This window comes from Podarcis vaucheri (assembly GCF_965113315.1).
Source record: "Podarcis vaucheri genome assembly, chromosome: 6".
Lineage (NCBI taxonomy): Eukaryota > Metazoa > Chordata > Lepidosauria > Squamata > Lacertidae > Podarcis > Podarcis vaucheri.
The window spans coordinates 95,272,139-95,290,969 of NC_138764.1; positions in this window are offsets into that span (position 1 = coordinate 95,272,139).

The window sequence follows — 18,831 nt, forward strand, 5'->3', positions numbered from 1 at the left end:
TTTAGGCTTGAGGTTACTAATGCATGGATCAATGTGGCCAGACTATTCTCGTCGAGGAATGGACATAGCTGGCAAAAGCTTTAAAAGGCACTCCTACCCGCTATGGCCACTTCAACCTCCAGAGGCTATATTCAATAGGACACCTAGACTGACTACCTGTTGCTCAAGGGGGAGTACAACCCCACCCAGAACAAGCATTCTGCATGATATCCATACCTGGAAACCAGTTACCCACAATGTCTCCATCTCCCCCCCCCCATTTTATTAAATTTGCTTAGTAACATAACATTATTATATATATTCTATAAAACAAAGAATACAAAACACCATTCATTCATACTACAATGCATAACTACATAACGTTTATATATATCCATCTTGACCTCTACACTTTCACCCCACCTTGGAGGCTCGGTAGGAGTTTGCAATGCTATCACAGCAAGTCTCTCAAGGCAAAAAGAAGGAGGAGGAGAAATGTAGTATAAACACCAGCAATTGGGAAACACTGGCCTACGAGCGCTCCAGTTGGAGAGCAGCCTTTACCAAAGGTGTCATGGACTTTGAAGATGCTCACACTCAGGACGAAAGGGAGAAACGTGCTAAGAGGAAGGCACGCTTGGCAAACCCTCACCGTGATCCTCCTTTGAATCCCCACTGTGGAAGGATGTGTGGATCCAGAATTTGCCTCCACAGTCACTTATGGACTCACTGTTAAGACCGTGTTCATGGAAGACAAACTTACTCGGCTACAAGTGATCGCCAAAGAAGAAGAAAGAAGCTATCACAGCAGAGTACGGTCAAAGTTTTAAAACAAAGAAAGGTTGTCTTCTTGGTGGCAATATATTATATGGCTCTGATTACCTTTACAGAAGTAACCCTAATGGGGTTCATTTTGCATGTTTCACACAAATGCTACATACATATGTGCACACCCACCCACATACACACAACCATGTTATTTTCTTATCGATTCCCTCCATGCTTTGCCATCCTGTAGCACCTTGTTGAAGGATCACTTCCCACCTTTTCTCCAGCTCCTCTCTCTTTACAAGAGCTCTTGGGGCATTCCATTGGTAAACCACAGACAGGATAACAGGAGACAAGGCATTTAGCTCTTCACCAGGCACTTTCTACCTGATTAAATCAAGTTGCATTGTTCGCAGAAATGTCACGCTGACAGACTGGAGAGGGAAGGCACTACCAATCTGGAGAGAAGTGTGCCATTTGAAACTGCAAACTTATTAGGATGAGTGGAAATGGACATTTCTACCGACAGTTTCAGAACTGTTGGAAAAAACACACCTCCCTTTTCCAATGATTTCACAGCACTCCTGACTAAAACGCCCACCTGTCCACGAGAAGCTAAATGGGACATGTGGACTTCGTTTAAATACATTTCTTAGAACTCAACGTGCAATTCTGTGCATGACTATTCAGATGTACTCCAGGTAAGTGTGCATGGTATGGTTTGGGAACGTCAGGCCAGGGGTAAATGTGACCCTCCAGGCTTTTCTGTGGACAGAGAAAAGGTTTTCTACAGTGGTACCTCGCAAGACGAATGCCTCGCAAGACAAAAAACTCGCTAGATGAAAGGTTTTTCCGTTTTCGATTTGCCTTGCAAGACGAATTTCCCTATGGGCTTGTTTCGCAAGACGAAAACGTCTCACGACTTTGTTTCCTTTGTCTAAAAACAAAGACATGTTTTGTTTATAAAGTTAATTTATTTTCCCTTCAATTTTTGAACTGCTCTTTACAGTATGTGTGACTTTAAAGAGCAGTTAATAAACTGTTGTTGTACCAAATTTGGCTTTGTTTGGACTTTTTTTGACCATAGGAACGCATTAATTGATTTTCAATGCATTCCTATGGGATTTCGTGATTCGCAAGATGAAAAATTCGCTAGACGACAAAACTTGCGGAACGAATTAATTTCGTCTTGCGGGGCACCACTGTATCTCCAATAATGCCAGAACTCGTGGACACCCAATAAATGTTGGAAGATTTGTGGCTGAATAAAAGAAGTGCATCTTCACACTGAGCATAGTTAAACTATTGGAACTTGTTCCCAACTTTAAAAGAAGTTTGGACAAATTCCCGGAGGAAAAGGCTACTGATGACCACTAGACAAGATGGCTTTGCTCTGTCTCCACAGCTGCAGGCAGCAATGCTTCTAAGTACAGTGGTACCTCTAGTTGCAGACACAATCCATTCCGGGGTGCCGTTCGATAGAGCGCTTCTGCGCATGTGCAAAGTGCTCAGAACACTTCTGTGCATGCACAGCAAATCCGGAAGTATACGCTTCCAGGTTTGCTGCATTTGCAAGCCAAAAAGACGCAACATGAACCTAACGCAACACGAGGTATGACTGTACCAGTTGCTGGAAACCACAGGAGTGCAGAGGGCTCTTGTGCTCAGGATTCTTGAAGCTGTAGTTTGTTAAATTCCTAAGATTTATTACTGAGAGCCCTAATCCCCTCGCATAGAGTTCATAGAATCATAGAGTTTGAAGGGAATCAAAGGTCAACTAATACAACCCCTTGCAATACGGGAATCTCAGCTAAGGCATCCATGACAGATGGCCATCCAACCTCTGCTTAAAAACCTCCAAGGATGGAGAGTCCACAACTTCCTGAGGGAGACCGTTCCACTGTCAAACAACTCTTACTGTCAGAAAGTTCTTCCAGATGTTTAGTCGGAATCGCCTTTCTTTTAACTTGAAGCCATTGGTTCAAGTCCTAAACTCCAGAGCAGGAGAAAACAAGCTTGTTCCCTCTTCCATGCAGTTTAACACATGGATTGAAACCTCATGGATTGTTAAACCAGAGTGGTTTGAATGAATGAATGAATGAATTCATTCATTCAACAAACAATACCTCTTCACAGGGAACTCTGGGAATTATGGCCCTTGGAGGCAGGGGAAGAGGGGCTTCTTGAAAATTCTTAGCACCTTAAACAGACTACAAGTCCCAGAATTCTTTGGGGATGCCCTTCTTTAGGCTCTAGGGCAGGCTTCCTCAAACTCGACCCTCCCGGTGTTTTGAGACTACAATTCCCATAATCCCTGGCCACTGGTCTTGCTAGCTAGGGATCATGGGAGTTGTAGGCCAAAAACATCTGAAGGGCCGAGTTTGAGGACGTCTGCTCTAGAGCTACTTCTTTCTCTGCTTCTACAATGTGAGGTAGAAGGGATCATGGAGATCCTTGCAGGGATTTCTGCCCATCATACTAGGTTTAAGGAAGAAACAAGAAGTGTGTTTTGTGTGGCAGATATATTGGCAATGTAGACTTTGGATATCGTCCACACCTTCTGACCTTCTATAGGTCCTGGAAGAAAAATAATCATTACCAAAGAGTATTCAAACATGTAAGCTGCACAGCTTCTGGTCATTGTGAGTGCGAGGTCAAACACCGATATCTATAGCCTCTAACCAACTGCAGAAACATCCCCATGTTATCAGATTTTCAGAATATTCTCTGCCTAGACCCAATTTGATTGAACATGGAGACTGTACATTGACCCCCCACAAACTGCTATTGTACCATCATTTAAGTGGGGTGGATGGGTATTGTGAAACATAACAACTCATCCAGTTAAATGACATTATTGGACATTATGTTATTATATGGGGAAACCATACTATGAAAATAGCATGTTGGGCTGGTCACATTGTGGTCTAAAGGACTGAGCCTCTTCGACTTGCTGATCGTAAGGTCGGTGGTTCGAATCCGTGTGATGGGGTTGTTGAGAACCTGCTCGACATCCGAAATAAAATCAGTCTCACACCAAGATGACTTGAAGAAAAAGCTTTGGCTTAAGCCGTGCAATGTTTATTGTGTGGTGTAAAAATAATTCATCCTCTCTCCTCCAGCGCAGCGCTTGTTGTGTCTCGTACTCAGCAAAGTAACAATCAAAAGGAATGCAACCTTGCCTTTGCCCACAGACAAAGAGAGTGTTATGCTACGTGAGCCAATCATTTAGTCTAGCATGAGGTGTTCACGTGCTCATCATGCTCTTAACAATATCTCGTGCTGTAAAATCACTCTGCAATAATAAGAACTCTGCTCATGCTCTTATGTACAAGCAATCATTTTCCCACATGGGGTGAGCTCCCCTTGCTCTGTCCCAGCTCCTGCCAACTTAGCAGTTTGAAAGCACACCAGTGCAAGTAGATAAATAGGTACTGCTGTGGCAGGAAGGAAACACTGTTTCCATGCACTCTGGTTTCCACCACGGTGTTCCGTTGAGCCAGAAGCGGTTCAGTCACACTGTCCACATGACCTGGAAAGCTGTCTGTGGACAAACGCCGGCTCCCTCAGCCTGAAAGCGAGATGAGCACCGCAACCCCATAGTCACCTTTGACTGGACTTAACCGTCCAGGGGTCCTTTACCTTTTTTACTACCATTGAGCTATAAGCTTTCATGCAATTGCAAAAGTCATAATGCCATAGGGCACACACAAACCTTTGCCTTCCCTCCTCCAGCTCTTTGGATCTTTGCCACTACCTGACCATTAATGAAATCCTGGCGCTGTCAACAAATCAATGCGTATTACACATGGCTTACAATTTTTTCTCCATTTCTCTCTCTCTCTCTCTCTTTAAAAAAGGCAAGCATATTTTTAAGACCATACTCGTCTGAACTGTGAGCTTGACAGAGCAGAGTGTTGCACACTGCATTTATTTATTTATCTCTCTGAGCTGACACGTTGCGTTGTGCAAAGTCACTTCAGATTGTGTCACTTCCCTCAAATTGTATCCCATAATGAAATGTGACTGATGCAAGCTGACATCACATGCCACCCCCGGGATCCTTCAGCTGAAAAATTTGAGTTAATTTGTTTTCTCAAAAGCTGCAAGATTCTAAAGATTAAGGTCATGCTCCGTGGAGGAACTTCATCTTTGGTGGGTCGTAATTAAAAACTGAGGTCCTGGTGAAATTCACTAAATTTGCTTGGGCTCGGATACAGACTTCGGGACTTGTAAAACTCACCTGTTTTCTCTATGAAGTTAAAAATTTGGATTGAAGTCTGAGATGGAGGGTGTGTGTCATTTCCCCTCCTACACTTCCTTCCTCTCTCTCTCTCTCTCTCTCTCTCTCTCTCTCTCTCTCAATTTTAAAAATTATTTCTAATTTCAAGAAAAAAGGCAAATTAATACAATGGCACCTCGCTTTTAAAGGGATGCGGGTGGCGCTGTGGTCTAAACCACAGAGCCTAGGGCTTGCCGATCGGAAGGTCGGCGGTTTGAATCCCCACGATGGGGTGAGCTCCCGTTGCTCGATCCCTGCTCCTGCCAACCTAGCAGTTCGAAAGCACATCAAAGTGCAAGTAGATAAATAGGTACCACTCTGGCAGGAAGGTAAACGGCATTTCCGTGCACTGCCTTGGTTTGCCAGAAGCGGCTTAGTCATGCTGGCCACATGACCCGGAAAAACTGTCTGTGGACAAACGCCAGTTCCCTCGGCCAGTAAAGCAAGATGAGCGCCACAACCCCAGAGCTGTCCATGACTGGACCTAATGGTCAGGGGTCCCTTTACCTTTACCTCAGTTTAAGAACAGCCCTGTTTACGAACTATTCAGTATACAAACTCCACAAAACCGGAAGTAGTGTTCTAGTTAGTGAACTTTACCTCGGTCTACGAATGGAAGCCGAACAGTGGAAGGGCATTGATGGTGGGAGGCCTCATTAGAAAGTGTGCCTCGGTTTAAGAAAGACTTTTGTTTAAGAGTGGACTTCTGGAACGAATTAAGTTCATAAACCGAGGTTCCACTGCACAACATTTTCCAATTAACATTGGACTTCCCCTTGACGGTTATCCCATATTTTCAAATATTGCTGCATATTGAATGAATGAATGAATGAATGAATAGATGGATCTTTATTTGCATCAGCCATCGGCCATAAAACAACAATACGGTATACAAAGAATAGAAATAAAAAGTCAATTATATAAAATACATTTTAGGGTTTTGAATCAATAGTCAAATAGTGGATCTTATTCTAATTGCCCCAGCTAAAAACCTTGTAACCTTTGCTGTAACCTGCTCATCTTGATCTGCCAAGAGAAAAGACAGTGTTGCAGTGGCTGGGCGACCCGGAATGGACAATAAAAGAGGGGTGATAACCTCATTCCTTAAGTCTTTATAAAGAGTGGAAGGCAGAAGGGCTTGTGCCACTGATTCGGTACAGGGACATAAGCATTTTTCATGTGGAATCTGTTGGAATCATCCCTCAAGTACAGCCAAGGGCAATACGTTCAATCTTGTGAGAGTAAAAGTGTGTCTATATTTTAGAATTGCTAGGTTATGCAGATAACCTGCATATTATAGTTATTTCACACCTTATCCCCACCACAATTTTCTCAGATAACTTCCTACTACTCTTCCTCTCAAGCCTTCCTTGTGTCCCAAATATATTCCACACCAGCCTCCCAATTAAGAACATAAGAAGAGTCATTGGGCTAGGGATTTGGGGTATAATATTCAAATGAAATCTTGGAAGAAGTTATGGAGAGAAGAAATTAAATTTACTGCGTGTTGTTTGCTGAAAGAAAATTATATGAAAATGATGTATTTGGTACCTTACACCGATTAAAATTGCAAAGATGTATAAAATTAGTTCAAAATTATGTTGGAAATGCAAGGAGAAAGAAGGTACTTTTTACCATATGTGGTGGTCTTGCAATAAGGTAAAAGCTTTCTGGGAGATGATTTATAATGAATTAAAGAAAATGTTTAAAAATACATTTGTTAAAAAATCCGGAGGCCTTACTGTTAGGAATAGTAGGTGAAGATAGACTATTTATGTATGCAACAACAGCAGCGAGAGTATTGCTAGCCCAAAATTGGAAAGAATAAGAAGTACCATTGAAAGAAGAATGGCAGACAAAACGGATGGGCTATGCGGAGATGGCAAAATTGACAGGGAAGATCCGAAACCAGGAAGATCAGGTATTTGAAGAAGACTGGAATAATTTTTTTACATTACTTAAAGGGCCACTGTAACATCTAAAACCACTGGCAGGAATGTGAAGACGCTTGTAATGTGAAATTCTTATCATACGGTGTTTTTTAATGGAAAAAATAGTAACTGGATAATTTAAAAGGATGCAGATAACTGTGTATTATAGAAAGGACCCATGGAGGGAAGTCCGGTGGTTCTAAGGAACCAATAATAATAATAATAATAATAATAATAATAATAATAATAATAATAATTTTTTATTTATACCCCGCCCATCTGGCTGGGCTTCCCCAGCCACTCTGGGCGGCTTCCAAAAGAATATTAAAATACTATAATACATCAAACATTAAAAGCTTCCCGAAACAGGGCTGCCTTCAGATGTCTTCTAAAAGCCTGGTAGTTGTTGTTCTCTTTGACATCTGGTGGGAGGGTGTTCCACAGGGAAGGCGCCACTACCGAGAAGGCCCTCTGCCTGGTTCCCTGTAACTTGGCTTCTCGCAGTGAGGGAACTGCCAGAAGGCCCTCAGTGCTGGACCTCAGTGTCCTCAGTGTTTGGATGTGTGAGATGGTTAATGTAAAGATATACAAAAATGTGAAAACATATAATGAGAGAACATACAAAGAGTCTGCTGGATGATGCCAATGGCCCATCTAGGCAAGCAGAGGCAGTGTGGTGTAGTGATTAGAGTTAGAGGACCTGGGAGACCTCAAGTCCTCACTCAGCCAAGAAACTCCCTGGGTGGGGTTTGCCCAGTTACTGTCTCTCAGCCTAACCTACCTCACACGATTGTTGTAAGGGTTAAATGTGGAGGGGGAGAACCATAAGCTCCTTGGAGGAAAATGTGAATAAGCAAGAAAGCTGTGCCTTTCTTGGTGCCGGCCACCGAAAACAGTGCTTCATAGCAGCTCATAGTAAGACTGACCCTGACGAAGGCTGCTATAGAAGTGACAATTTAGAACAAAAAAGCAGGTGATAATCCTTTTGGAAGAAAGCTGTGAATCAAGTCATAACATCATGGCTACTGTCATTCCATTTTGCAGAGACCACCAAATGTTCCCCTCAAATAAATGAAGCTGAAATGGTTCACTCAGTTGTGCTACAATAAGCACGCTCTAATATTTCTTTGTTCTGCAAAATAGGCCTTAATGCGCACATCAGAAAAGGTAGACGGCTTGATAAAATGTCTAGCCTGTATAACGCTATTAAAGTTGTTTATGAGGGAGCAAAACAGAATTTTGTGTCAGATCAAATTGTCTTGAGTTGCAAAAAAGAGAGAGGAAAAAACAGAATCATGGATATTATTAGAGAGGGAAAGTGTACACTCTGGAAGCACAAGTAGCACCAGGCAAATTATTCCTGTCCATTTAAAAATAATAAATATAATCTATATACTAATATGAAACTCGAGGTTGCTAGTTGGAGACCATGTTAAGGGGACAAAGAGGTTTGAATGTGGTCTGCCAGTGACTGCAGATAATCATAGTTTTAGAGGAAATTTGCACAGAAATACCATTATTATTTTTAAACACACACGCACACATACACACGGAGATATTTTTACCCCCAATTCTAGCCACAATTAACAGGAACAGCACAATTGCATGTATGTGTGGTTTATTTTAAAGAAACAACAGTAAATTTCCATTACCAACATATCCTGATGAAGTTCTAGCAGGCAGGATTTCAACCTAAACACTGGCATTGCAGGCAACACAACCTCCAATGGTGCTTAAAGGGAAATGGTCCCCAGCCATCTCACCCCACCAACTTCCTTCATGGCTGTTTCTAAGTGAAGGAGAGGCAGGAAGATGAATGAAGAAGTCTCTCGCCTCTCAAGGTTCGTATGGGCTCACTGTCAGCTTCACCTTTGAGCCAGTGCCACCGACTGGGCTCAAGCACTTCAGCCCCGACTGGGCCAGGCGAGCTGGGTAGCACTTCCATAGACCTTCTTCTGCAGGAGGTTGTGAAGAACTTCCTGACAGTAAGAGCTGTTCGACAGTGGAATTTGCTGCCAAGGAGTGTGGGGGAGTCTCCGATTTTGGAGGTCTTTAAGCAGAGGCTTGACAACCATATGTCAGGAGTGCTCTGATGGTGTTTCCTGCTTGGCAGGGGGTTGGACTCGATGGCCCTTGTGGTCTCTTCCAACTCTATGATTCTATGATTCTAGGAACAGGTCTAAGTGCTGTGGACTCACAACTCAGAGCTGTGAGCACCAAACTCACTTCCAGAAGACAGTCGTGCACAGCAGAGTACAGCAGAGCATAAATCACTCGGACGACAGCGCTGAAGAATATCTTCTTTTATTCACTACAGCTGCTGTACTATACAAACTATATACAAATGGAGACGCTGGACTGCACTGAGTGTTACAGCTGCTTTCTGCAGCGACCTTATCTACACAGAGATAACACTCAGTCTCCCCCTTTGAAGTGAGGCTGGAGCGGAATAAGTAGCAAGCACCATCCGCCCCCTCCTCTCTGGAAAATCAGCAGATTCTTGCAATGGGAGGGGTGAAATCTCCTCACTCACTACCTGCCATGTCGCACTACTTATTTCAAAATAGTTATCTACCTCTCTTTAACTGGAGGCTACTTCCTCTGACCCTTGAAGCCACCATTGATGGGTGGCTTCCTGCACCTGCATCTTTTGTGGTCAGCATCGCATGGGAGGCAGCTGGACCTCACCCTCTGAAACCAGAAGGTGCATACGGGTTCTTTGGAACCTCTTCTATGGTTTGCTGCAAAAAAGGCCTGGTGTTACTTCGCCAGACATCCCAGAGATGTCTCTGATAACATGGGAGCCTGGAGTGCCCATAACATCTTTGGAATTTGTGACATTAGGGTCCTTACCTGATGAGGAGTCACTTTGGGCAGATGGGCCGAGTTCCGCCCAACATTGTGGGGCCCGTCACGTGTGTGTGGTATCACACATGCCACATGCCGCACATTGTGTGGTCCTGAGGGGCCTGCTGCCACTGCGCCAAGGCACTTTGAAGGCCTCTCTCTCTCTCTCCCCCACACCCACAAACACACCCCACTTTGTATTAAACATAACATATGCTTTGGCCCTGCTCGGCGTAGTTCATAGCTTCTCTGAGTTCTTCAAGCCCCTTCGCCACGGCAAGGCAGTGATCCATGAAGGGGCAGGGCCAAAGCATATGTTATGTTTAATACAAAGTGGGCTGTGTTTGTGGGTGTGGGGGAGAGAGAGAGAGAGGCCTTCAAGGTCCTTGGCGCAGTGGCAGCAGGCCCCTCAGGACCACACAATGTGCGGCATGTGGCATGTGTGATACCACACACACGTGACGGGCCCCACAATGTTGGGCGGAACTCGGCCCATCTGCCCAAAGTGACTCCTCATCAGGTAAGGACCCTAATGTCACAAATTCCAAAGATGTTATGGGCACTCCAGGCTCCCATGTTATCAGAGACATCTCTGGGATGTCTGGCGAAGTAACACCAGGCCTTTTTTGCAGCAAACCATAGAAGAGGTTCCAAAGAACCCGTATGCACCTTCTGGTTTCAGAGGGTGAGGTCCAGCTGCCTCCCATGCGATGCTGACCACAAAAGATGCAGGTGCAGGAAGCCACCCATCAATGGTGGCTTCAAGGGTCAGAGGAAGTAGCCTCCAGTTAAAGAGAGGTAGATAACTATTTTGAAATAAGTAGTGCGACATGGCAGGAGAGTTTTGACCAAACGTGATCCACCTGGAGTAGGAATCGGCAAGCCACTCCAGTATCCCTGCCAAGAAAACTCCATGGACAAAGACAACAGGCATATAAAAGTTATGACACTGGAAGATGAGCCCCTCAGGTCGGAAGGTGTCCAACATGCTACTGGGGAAGAGCGGAGGACAAGTACAAGTAGATCCAGAGCTGATGAAGCGGCTGGGCCAAAGCCGAAAGGACGCTCAGTTGTGGATATGCATGGAAGCGAAAGGAAAGTCCAATGCTGTAAAGAAAAATATTGCATAGGAACCTGGAATGTAAGAACCATGAACCTGGGTAAGTTGGATGTGGTCAAAAATGAGATGGCAAGAATAAATATTGACATCCTGGGCATCAGTGAGCTAAAATGGACGGGAATGGGCGAATTCAGTTCGGATGACTACCATATCTACTACTGTGGGCAAGAAACCCGTAAGAGAAATGGAGTGGCCCTCATAGTCAACAAAAGAGTGGCGAAAGCTGTACTGGGATGCAGTCTCAAAAATGATAGAATGATCTCGATACGAATCCAAGGCAGACCTTTTAACATCACAGTAATCCAAGTTTATGCACCAACTACTGGTGCTGAAGAAACTGAAATTGACCAGTTCTATGAAGACTTACAAAACCTTATCGAAGTGACACCAAAGAAGGATGTTCTGCTCATTATAGGGGATTGGAATGCTAAAGTAGGGAATCAAGAGATAAAAGGAACAACTGGCAAGTTTGGCCTTGGAGATCAAAACGAAGCAGGGCAAAGGCTAATAGAGTTCTGTCAAGAGAACAAGCTGGTCATCACAAACACGCTTTTCCAACAACACAAGAGACGACTCTACACATGGACATCCCCAGATGGGCAACATCGAAATCAGATTGATTATATTCTCTGCAGCCAAAGATGGAGAAGCTCTATACAGTCAGCAAAAACAAGACCTGGAGCTGACTGTGGCTCAGATCATCAGCTCCTTATAACAAAATTCAAGCTTAAACTGAAGAAAGTAGGAAAAACCACTGGACAGGTAAGATACAATCTAAACCAAATCCCTTATGAATACACAGTGGAAGTGAGGAACAGGTTTAAGGATTTAGATTTTGCTGGACAGAGTGCCTGAAGAACTATGGATGGAGGCTCGCAACATTATACAGGAGGCAGCAACTAAAACCATCCCAATGAAAAAGAAATGCAAGAAAGCAAAGTGGCTGTCCAACGAGGCCTTACAAATAGCGGAGGAGAGAAGGCAAGCAAAATGCGAGGGAGATAGTGAAAGATACAGGAAATTGAATGCAGATTTCCAAAGAACAGCAAGGAGAGACAAGAAGGCCTTCTTAAACGAGCAATGCAAAGAAATAGAGGAAAGCAACAGAATGGGAAGAACCAGAGATCTGTTCAAGAAAATCGGAAATATGAAAGGAACATTTCGTACAAAGATTACCATAATAAAGGACAAAAGTGGTAAAGATCTAACTGAAGCAGAAGACATCAAGAAGAGGTGGCAAGAATACACAGAGGAATTATACCAGAAATATATGGATGTCTCGTACACCCCAGGTAGTGTGATTGCTGACCTTGAGCCAGACATCCTGGAGAGTGAAGTCAAATGGGCCTTAGAAAGCACTGCAAATAACAAGGCCAGTGGAAGTGATGGTATTCCAGCTGAACTGTTTAAAATTTTAAAAGATGATGCTGTTAAGGTGCTACACTCAATATGCCAGCAAGTTTGGAAAACTCAGCAGTGGCCAGAGGATTGGAGAAGATCAGTCTACATTCCAATCCCAAAGAAAGGCAGTGCCAAAGAATGCTCCAACTACCGCACAATTTCACTCATTTCACATGCTAGCAAGGTTATGCTTAAAATTCTACAAGGAAGGCTCAAGCAGTATGTGGACCGAGAACTCCCAGAAGTGCAAGCTGGATTTAGAAGAGGCAGAGGAACCAGAGACCAAATTGCAAACATGCGCTGGATTATGGAGAAAGCCAGAGAGTTCCAGAAAGACATCTACTTCTGCTTCATTGACTATGCAAAAGCCTTTGACTGTGTTGACCACAGCAAACTATGGCAAGTTCTTAAAGAAATGGGAGTGCCTGATCACCTCATCTGTCTCCTGCGAAATCTCTATGTGGGACAAGAAGCTACAGTTAGAACTGGATATGGAACAACTGATTGGTTCCAAATTGGGAAAGGAGTACGGCAAGGCTGTATATTGTCTCCCTGCTTATTTAACTTATATGCAGAATTCATCATGCGAAAGGCTGGGCTGGATGAATCCCAAGCCGGAATTAAGATTGCCGGAAGAAATATCAACAACCTCAGATATGCAGATGACACAACCTTGATGGCAGAAAGTGAAGAGGAATTAAAGAACCTTTTAATGAGGGTGAAAGAGGAGAGCGCAAAATATGGTCTGAAGCTCAACATCAAAAAAACGAAGATCATGGCCACTGGGCCCATCACCTCCTGGCAAATAGATGGGGAAGAAATGGAGGCAGTGAGAGATTTTACTTTCTTGGGCTCCATGATCAGTGCAGACGGTGACAGCAGTCACGAAATTAAAAGACGCCTGCTCCTTGGGAGAAAGGCGATGGCAAACCTAGACAACATCTTAAAAAGCAGAGACATCACCTTGCCAACAAAGGTCCGTATAGTAAAAGCCATGGTTTTCCCAGTAGTGATGTATGGAAGTGAGAGCTGGACCATAAAGAAGGCTGATCGCCGAAGAATTGATGCTTTTGAATTATGGTGCTGGAGGAGACTCTTGAGAGTCCCATGGACTGCAAGAAGATCAAACCTCTCCATTCTGAAGGAAATCAGCCCTGAGTGCTCACTGGAAGGACAGATCGTGAAGCTGAGGCTCCAATACTTTGGCCACCTCATGAGAAGAGAGGACTCCCTGGAAAAGACCCTGATGTTGGGAAAGATGGAGGGCACAAGGAGAAGGGGACGACAGAGAATGAGATGGTTGGATGGTGTTCTTGAAGCTACTAGCATGAGTTTGATCAAACTGCGGGAGGCAGTGGAGGACAGAAGTGCCTGGCGTGCTCTGGTCCATGGGGTCACGAAGAGTCGGACACGACTAAACGACTAAACAACAACAATGCTTTGGCCCTATACTGTGATTCTAAACCAGGGGTCAGCAAACTTTTTCAGCAGGAGTTGTCCACTGTCCCTCAGACCTTGTGGGGGGCTGGACTATATTTTTTTTGGGGGGGAGGGTGAACGAATTATTATGCCCCACAAATAACCCAGAGATGCAATTTAAATAAAAGGACACATTCTACTCATGTAAAAACACACTGATTCCCGGACTGACCGTGGACTGGATTGAGAAGGCGATTGGGTCAGATCTGGCCCCCGGGCCTTAGTTTGCCCACCCATCTTCTAAACACACAATGCTGCTGGTTTAAGACTAAACTGGAGACCAATACCTTCACAGCTGTTTCCCCGGATCGGTAGCAATGTTGTTTTGCTTGCTTACAACTTACCCTTCATACAGTAGGTCCAAATCCAGGCCCAAACCCAGATGAGGAATACATGGGACCAGCAAAGGTACCTCATGTTGTCCTGGTCTTGTGATGCCTTACGAAGCAACTGAAACTTCTTATATTGCTGGAGGAATCCTCCATGGGTTCCCCCATGATCCATACCTGTTTAGAATAGTTTTTGCTACATGCTACTCCTGCACTCCTTCAATTTCCAGTGTTAAATTAAAGGAGACATGGCTGGGAGAGTGGTCTTCTACAATTCCTCCAACCACTCACTATGATTTCCATCTTTCTTTCTTTTTCATATCTCAGCTCATGCAGGCCTATTACTTAGTTTAAAGTAAAATTGGAAACATTTCCTCATCTGGGAAAACACAGAATGTATAGCCCCTGTAGCCATAGTTTTATTAGTTTTTAAAACATTCCCAGTGCTGGGTTTTTATATCTTTTTTTTTTTAAGTAGAACATAGTTCTGTTAAATTGGCAACAAATGCTATTGATAAAAAAAAATTCTACATCCATTGGATTAGGCAATATTCTGATCTTGCGTTTGAACGAGGAGAATGCTACTGGGTTTTGAATGCTATTTCTGTCATTTTGCCACAACTCGGAAGCATTCACATCTGAAAACATGACAAATCATGGTGAATTTAGGGGAAAATGTATATTCAATAAATCCCCCAGGTATTTTGCAATGCAGCGTATAAAGACGGTATCAGAAGGCTTTCAGTCAGCAAGCGTGGCATTTTGCAAGGAAGTCATTTGCATTCATTACCTTTTATACCAGCTTATTTACTGTGTTTCTGAAAAATCATTGATGTATCTGTGCCAAACACAGAAAATAACTTATTAAAGCTTGAGGAAACTATTGATGAGATTGGGGAAAGGATAGTGTTGTTGTTTTTCCATCAATGCTTATGGCTACACTTTTCCAATCATAGCAGAATTACAGGAAAGTAAAATGTAAGACAAACCATTCAACGGGCCTGTCAATTTCCCCATTTTTAAAAGAAGACAGATAAAGAAAGGAAGCTGCCTCATATTGAGGCAACTGCTCCATTTAGCTCAGTATTGCAAAGCCTCTTTAGGGTTTCAGACAGGGGTCTCTCCCAAGCCTACTTTGAGATGCTAGGGGTTGAATCTAGGGAGGTTTTGCTTCCAAAGTGGGTGCTGTGGCCCTGCCAATTAACTTTTCAAAAATACCTTCCATTTTGATCTTGACTGACCTGGCATTGCCATTGTTCCAGTCAACCTCCCCTGTCATTTCCTGAAGACATAAGCATCACTTTGGATGGACTGCTAGGGTATCTACAACATAAGTGTTCTATGAGACCACCTCACCTGCCAAGCCTGTCCAACCACGCCTTCCCTTGGCTCCACCCATGCCAAGTACATCCTACCTGCTCTACTCAAGATTAGCCCATAGAAGGCCCTCTTATCAACCATGATAGCTATCTGGAGCATCCAGGTACAGAGACAGCAGACTTCTGATTCTGAATATCTGATATTGCCGAGAAACAGAAAGAGAGGGCTTCCTGTGCAAGGTGGAGTCTGAGCCCCAAACACCAAAGTATTCCTTGTCCCCACATTTTCTGAAATGCTATGGTACACCATGCTGGAAATGGCTCTTGAGAAGGTAAGAGGAGCCTTCTGGATCAGGCTAATGGCCTATCTAGTCCAGCATCCAGTTCTCACAGTGTCTAACCAGATGCAACTATGGGGTTGCTGTGCTCACCAAGGGAGCCAGCATTTGTCCACAGACAGCTTTCCAAGTTATGTGGCCAGCATGACTAAACCACTTCTGGCATAACGGAACACCGTGATGGAAACCAGAGCACATGGAAATGCCGTTTACCTTCCCGCCACAGCGGTACCTATTTATCTACTTGCACTGGCATGCTTTTGAACTGCTAGGTTGGCAGGAGCTCGGACAGCAACGGGAGCTCACCCTGTCATGGAGATTTGAATTGCCAACCTTCTGATCAGCAAGCCCAAGAGGCTCAGTGGTTTAGACCACAGAGCCACCCGTGTCCCTGGCATCCAGACACTGACCAAGTCCTGATCTGTGTGGGCCATGTTCAAACCTTATGCCTTGCATGGAATTTGGAAGCACATCAGGTTCACCTGATAGGCAGATACACTCTCGCTCCCCTCCACATTTATGAGCCAAACTGGGGAGAAAACTCTCCAATCCAGCCCCCTACTTTGGTCAGGGAGTGGCCAGGTTCAAACTGGATTCTACCTGACTCCAAGCTTTGTCTCTTCACCACTACTCTGAATGTTCAATAAGACTCAGATATCTCTCAGGGGCATTGCACATATCATCATTAGGTCGCTGCTGAATGTCAGCTAAGTGGCATTCAAAGCAAATTTGGAAATCCTCACTAGGGCAAAATACCTAGAAATAAGGAAAGCTAAAAGTTTTTCAGTCAAAAACCAGGAAATTTCACTGCAGTGTTCTGTGCATCCTGGTTTTTTGTTTTGTTTTGTTTTTTAAATGCACTGGTCTTTTGAAATAAACATCTGGTCTGATGCCATCAGATGTATGCCTATAGCAATCTTACAGTAGAAGCAGCATCTCTGAATGCCTCACTTACTCGTTCCAACTGGTTTGTATAGAAACCTCCCTGAACAGGATGTCAACATTTCTCTGTGAGCATGAATATCCATAGAAGGGAATAATTTCCTAGAACTTCAATGAGCTTTGATACAGATGCTTCTAATGTTGTGCCAGTATTATCAGTGGAAAAAAGGTAGCCAATTTATCATTGTTTAGTCATATAAAAACATCGGATTCCTAAGGCATGGAGGAGATAAGGGTATTTCACACTCAAAATACAAGTAACAAAATCTTTGCAGGTAACGTTGCCATAATCTCCCAAACCAGATCACTAACCGTGAACAGAGATGCAGGAAGGAAAGCCCTGCTGAGCAAAGGATGGGTAATTTTAGAGCTTTTTGTCACCTACCTGGACAACTTTCGTCTGTTTCCCTCTGTGGTGGATCTCTTCATTCTCCATTTTGCCATTTTATTGCATCATATTTTTATTTACTTTATTTACCTCGTTTATAGACTGTTCTTTCTTGAATACTTTCAATCCCAGAGCAGGGAATAAATAATAATAATAATAATAATAATAATAATAATAATAATAATAATAATTTATTTATACCCTGCCCACCCTGGGCGGCTTCCAACAGAATATTAAAATACAATAGTCTATTAAACATTAAAAGCTTCCCTAAACAGGGCTGCCTTCAGATGTCTTAATAATAATAATAGGAAGTAACAAAAATAGACAAGAGGATACAAAAATTACAAAATCATATAAGCAGGTGCAATAAACAACAAATTATCAATTGTGTTGCAAGGTGAGCAAACAAAACTGCAAGGACATTTTTTTTTAAAAAAAATTCCAGTATAATCACATGCCTAAACAACCAATGGTCTTCGCCAGTGGCGTAGCGTGGGGGGTGCAGGGGGGGCGGCCGCACCAGGCGCAACATCTGGGGGGGCGCTCGCACTCGCAGCTCTCTGCCCCTACTTGGCTCACTCTCTCTCTCTCACTGCAGTGCTGGCTGTGCGAATCCGATCCGAGCCGCTGGGTCGCCGCCCACTGTGGAGGGTGTGGGTGCCAGGCGTGCGGTGCGGAGAGAGAGCGAGGGACCATCTGGGGGAGGGACAGTGCAGCGGCCGCCCAGCGCAGCGCTGAGCGCGGGAGAGAACCACACCAGACCAGACCAGGCAGCAGCAAGAAGAAGCTGGCAGCGGCGGCAGGTTAGGAGTTAGGGGGCGCAAATTACTTGCCTTGCCCCGGGTTAGGGGGCGCAAATTACTTGCCTTGCCCCGGGTGCTGACAACCCACGCTACGCCGCTGGTCTTCGCAGCAGTTCCAACCCCATTTTCCACTTGTGACAATGTACTCGGTCCCCGCTGCTCTGTCTCTCACACAAAGAGGACCGCACTCTGTGCCAACACACTCTCACTCTGTGGCTTTTGGGCAACTGAACACCTTTCACCTCCACTCTCCAGCCCATCCAGGCTCTGACACAGAGTGATAAGAATTGTTGCCCACAAGCACCTGTAGCAATAATCTCTCACAATAATCTTTCTGTCCAGAATCAGCAGAGTAAAACATACACAGAGAGACAGGAGAGGAAAGCCATAAGCCACAGCTGGTGTCCCAGGTTTAGTAGGATTCCTAGGGAGTGACATGCAAGTAGCCTTGCTGCTCCTCTCATCTGTCTTCTCCTTACCAGCCCTGGTTTGTTAAGGGTGCTGGGAATTGTAGATTATTGAGGACAGTGTCCATAAGAAACTCCATTTCAAGGATTCTCCATGACTCTTAAAGTGGTACAATAATGCTTTAAGTGTATTGTATGGGTGTGACCCATGTTTTTCTTTGAACACTTCTGTTATTATCTGGGTCCCTGAAAATTTTTAACACAGTGAATCATACAGAGATGCAGTTGACAGCCTCTTGCTGCAGATGGCATGATCTGCAGTTGACAGGAGCCTTCTGTTATAATTTTGATTCGTTTCTCATTGCACACTAGCAATTGTCTTGCAGAATGCTAAGTTTGTACAATGAACTCAAGGTTTCAAACTGGGGATTCCAGTAGCCACTGTACTTCCTGCCCCACCATGGCATTTCCCCAGAGGAAGAAACTGCTGGCATG